This window comes from Nicotiana attenuata, unplaced genomic scaffold (assembly GCF_001879085.1).
Source record: "Nicotiana attenuata strain UT unplaced genomic scaffold, NIATTr2, whole genome shotgun sequence".
Classification (NCBI taxonomy): Eukaryota; Viridiplantae; Streptophyta; class Magnoliopsida; order Solanales; family Solanaceae; genus Nicotiana; species Nicotiana attenuata.
The window spans coordinates 45,125-50,056 of record NW_017675451.1 but is presented as its reverse complement, the minus strand read 5'-3'; positions in this window follow the sequence as shown (position 1 = coordinate 50,056).

Here is a 4,932-nt window from a genome sequence, read left to right as displayed (position 1 = left end):
GCAGGCTTGATCGACAAAGCGATGAATGTCAAAGATTGGCTCAAAAAGGAGTGAAACATGCTCAAGTGTCAAAGACTAAGTAAGTTGAGGAAAAGAGAACCTAGTGCGGACCACGCAAAAATGAATGTGGCCGCACTAGGAGGTTCAGAGACATGGCATAATCAGTAGGCAAGCTACGCGGCCGCGGTTGGATTCTCGCGGTCCGCGGTCAGGCTCCGCGGCCGCGCTACTCTTTTACACGGTCCGCGGTCGCGCTGCATTTCCACGCGATCCGCGGTCCCCAACTTCAGAGAAGCTGAAATCATGAGTCCAAGAGCCAGTGCGACCGCGGTCCTTTTTGCGCGGTCCGTGCTGACCCCGCAGGGGTATTTTTTGTCTAGTTTTTCCAGCCCAGTATAAATAGGACCTTTTACCATTTTTAGGTCAAGTTTTATATTCTGAACGCAGCTGAGCTCGTGAGACTCGAGATTGTAGCCATTTTCGGCACTTTTGCTCTTTATTATTGTATTTTCTTCTTAGTAATTAATTAATATGCTTAGCTCTTCATCTATTTCTTCAATTTATGTATCTAGCATGAGTAGCTAAACCCATTAGCTAGGGTTGTGGCTCAACCCTAGTGTGGGTAATTGATGGGTGTTGCCATCTAAGGTTAGATTGATATTGGGTGTTTGTTATTTGGGTTGATTTTAGGTTTTAATTAAGGATTGGTGGTTGCAAACACTGATTCTAGCTTTGTGGGTTTAACTCTTCTTGAGAAAGAGAGTCCATGACCCCAAAATTGACCCAACAAGGAATTGGGATGGACCCATGAGAAATGGTAGTCCCAATTAACGGGTTAAATCTCGAGAGAGTAATCACCCTACTTGAACCCTAGTTGCTGGATCTAATTGGCCTACCCAATTGGTCTCGAGAGAGTCAATTGGGAAAAATCCCTCTCTCTACCGAGAAGTGTGGGAGTGGGTACAATTGTGCAATGGTTATAGCATAAGCCCCAAATATATCAATCTATCCTTAGTAACATCTACCCGTTAATTAGCCACCTAGGCAATGCCACGACCCTAGTGCCTTTCTCTATATTAAAACAACTTAGCAATATTCTCGTAAGCATAATTTAATTTTAGTCATTAGTTTTATAATAGTAGATATAAAAATCAAAGAAAACCAAAAAATGTTCGAAGTGATATTAGAAACACAAACGCATCTCTAGACTAGACAGACAATACAACTCCACTACTAGCTCCCTGTGGAAATTCGATCCCGAACCACTATTCGGGTAAAAGCTATTGCGAGCCACTCTTCCTACCTTAGTGTAGCGTCGAGTCGGCAGCGATCAACTGCACGGAATTCATGAAGCTCCTGGGAACTCTGACACACCCAAAAATAAGAAAGGCTTTGGAAATCAGATCTTTGGAGTTGGTTTATTTCATGTTTCAGACTTGGAGTCTAAATTAGGCTCTCCTTGGTTGTACTTTAATTTCTGATGTAATTTTACTTTTCTTTATTCATTCTGGGTTGTAATAATTTGTAATAACTTATGGGGGTATATAGTGAGAAGGGGAGGGTCGCTCATGTATGCATGTGGGTAGACATCATGTTCTTAGGTGCTTATTCCTGCAATCTCACCCTGCTTTTCATCTATNATGGGTGAGGAAGTCCGTCTTCGGTTGGCCCAGTACTTGGCAATCCCAGGTACTGTGCCAGAGTGGTTGCAAGCAGGGAAGAAAATATTCCGGAAGACCTTCAACTTTGAGACTCGAGGGTGGTTGACAGTTGTATGCAGTCGGCTTGACCCTTCTACCCACGATCAGACTATTCCACTTACCCGGGCGGTTCTTGTTGCATCTATTATGGCCGGGTACCCTATCAATGTGGGCAATGTCATGTCCCGTGTGATTTCTATTGTGGGCCAAGAGCATGACCGGAATTATCCTTTTCCCAACACCCTTTCAATGTATTTCCGGGACATGGAGGTGGAGAAGAAAAGATATGATATCAAGACCAAGCCTGTGGCTCCCTATTCTTGGTACAGTATGCAGGGTCCGGACAACCCTAAATCCAAGAACTACCAGCCACCTGCCTCTGCCCCAACTGGCCAGTCTGAGGAGCCAGTTGCGGTAGAGCCTTCTACTGAGCCTTCCACCATACTTGTTGCCACTACAGTTGAGGACTTGCATCCAGGACCTTCTTCTACTACTGGTCCTAGTACTTTAGCTGGCCCGGGAGTGCCATCTTCCAGGACTCATCCCTCCACTGCCCATCAGTTGAGCCAAACATTGGCTAGCTTGAACAACTGGATGTCAGCTGCGACATCCAAGTTGTCCACATTGTCTTCCACCATTCAGACCCAATTAGCACCTCAGCCTGCTCAGATTCCTCAATCCATTGAGGACACTTTGAAGAAGCTCCTGGAGAACCAGGAAAGGATTATGAAGACACAGGCTACTTTGACTACAGTTGTGGAGTCACATGGCAAGGCTCTGAAGGAGCTTGCCAAGGAGCACAAGAAGATGAGGAGGTCAAGGGCTTCCAAAGAGTCTGTGAAAGAGCTGCGGAAAGATGTGGACAAGCTATTGGCAGACCAGATGCCTTTAGACTTGTTATTTGGGGATCCAGCCCCTCCAGCAGCAGCACCAGTGCCACAGCCACAGCAGGAGCAGGTACCCAGGCAGCCTAGGAAGAAGAGGAAGCTCCCCAGCACAGCGGATGCAGTTATTGAGGTGGCAGTCCCACAGGAGGCCTCCTCCACTTTGCCTCAGGATGCACCTGTCATCCAGCCGGTCCAGGAGCAGGCTCCAGTCCCAGCAGTTGAGCAGCAGGAGGCCGGGAGCCAGTATGAGGCTCCCGCACATACGGAGGACTTGGGGACCACTGATGACCCCATGCAGACGGACCAGGCTTAGGGAGCCCCTATATCCTTTCTTATTACTTTTCTGATGTTTGGTTTGATAGTTGGCATTGGGGACAATGCCAGCTTCTATTCATGGGGGTGCGCCCTACTTTTTTGTTGATTATCTGGATGACTTTATATATTTGACTCGGTTTTTGTTCCTTTTGGTTGATTTTCTATTTGGTATGTATATAACTTTACATTCAGTACTTTTTATCTTCTATTTTGGTTTGTATATAAAGTTAAGTTACATTTTGTATATATTCATCCCCCCGTTTGTATATTCTAATTCCCTATTGTAAATATTCATTCTATTTTCTATTTTCGCAAAAAAATTTCGTTTTTAGCTTTATAGTTGGGCTCGTAGCCTCTTGTTTTGTTTTTGACGCTTCCAATAAGCCCTTGGTTTTCTTAAGGCCACGGTTCTTTCCAAGGGTGGAGTATTGTGTGAACCGGGTGGCTCTTCCCGATGATGGATGGAGTGACAACCTTCTTAAGGGTTGAGTCTGTTTCTTTGATTTTTCTTTTGTTTTTCATAGTTGTAGTTAAGGGTACCTCAAGTAAAGCTTCACTTGGGCCTAGCACATTTGCCTTTGATCCCATGGTCAAAGACATAATGTTGTGTTTAGGATGGTGAAAGTCGTGGCTTTGAGATCTTGCATTGACCAAACAATCATCATGTGGTCTTTTCGGACCATTGTGTGCTTGAATCGTAACTAAGGTCGTTGTGGGCCCTTGACTCCATGTCTTTAGCAATCCCCTAGCATGTGTGGTGAGGAATCGAATTGTGAGTCCAAGTCCCGAGCCAATGGTCTAGAACTTGCCTTGAATGTTTGTTGAGGCGAAATCTTAGGTGAAATTTGACTTGAGAAGTGACTATAGGCTCTCCTTGATCCGAATGTTAAGTTGAACAATTCCATAGCCTACCAAAAAGATGATACCTAGTTAACCCTTTTGAGCCTTAAACCTTTTCTTTCAAGAACCAATGCTACAAGCCGATACCCGTTCTAAATGATTACCCTCTCTTGGCACCCAAATCTTCCCTTGAGTAATGGCAAATATCTAAGTTTGGGGGGGGGGGGGAGAGACAAGAAAGGAAACAAAGTGGTAGAAAGGTACAAAAGAAAAAGAAAAAAGGAAGGCAATGAAAAAGCAAGAAAAGAAAAAGACAAAAAGAAAGTCCAAAATGAAAAAGAATAAAAAGGGATTCAAGGAAAACAAAAGTGAAAAAGGTGTGGAAAAAGTAGAAAAAGGAGAAACGTTTTGAATTGCATAAGAAAGAGTGACAATGTGTCTCTCTAACCCCTTGTAAAGAAGTGAAATACTCAAAAGAGTCAAGAGAGTTGTGCCAAAATGAATCAAAAGAAGTGCTTAAGGGAAGATTGAACCCACTTGAATAAAAATATGTCCTACCCTTACCCAAAAGCCTTCATAATGACTCCACAAAAGCCCTATAGGATCTTGAGTTGAAGGAAACCTACATTAGTGGATACTTACATAAGGGGCAAGCATATGGTACCTAGAGCCGGACTTGTGACCTTCTTCTTGAGAGAGATGAGTAAAACTCCATCAACCTTGATTTGTGTGTTAATACTCTAAAAGGTGAGGTTCGCTTAGGGAGAGTTGAGGATGTGTGAGTTTGGGTTCCACAATGACCAAAGTAATTGAGAGAAGCTCTTTGATGAAATGTGTCAACTCTTGATGCTCTTGTGTCACACTTGATCCATGGTTTTTCAAAAGTTTAAATGTGTTAATGATGCATTCGTATTGAGGGCAATTGTTAGTCCCAATTGATGCTTGTTGAGGTTGCTTTAGGATAGCTGGAATTACTTGGATTTTCCTTTAAGGGGTGGGTCTTATTTTGTTTGCTTGAGGACAAGCAAAGGTTTATGTTTGGGGGAGTTGATAAATTAGGATTTTAACGTGTTTTATGCCCCTACTTGCCTATGCTTTGGTTATAAATTGCTACAAAATAGTCCCAAAATGCTCACAAGTTGTACTTGATTGCAGGCTTGATCGACAAAGCGACAAATGTCAAAGATCGG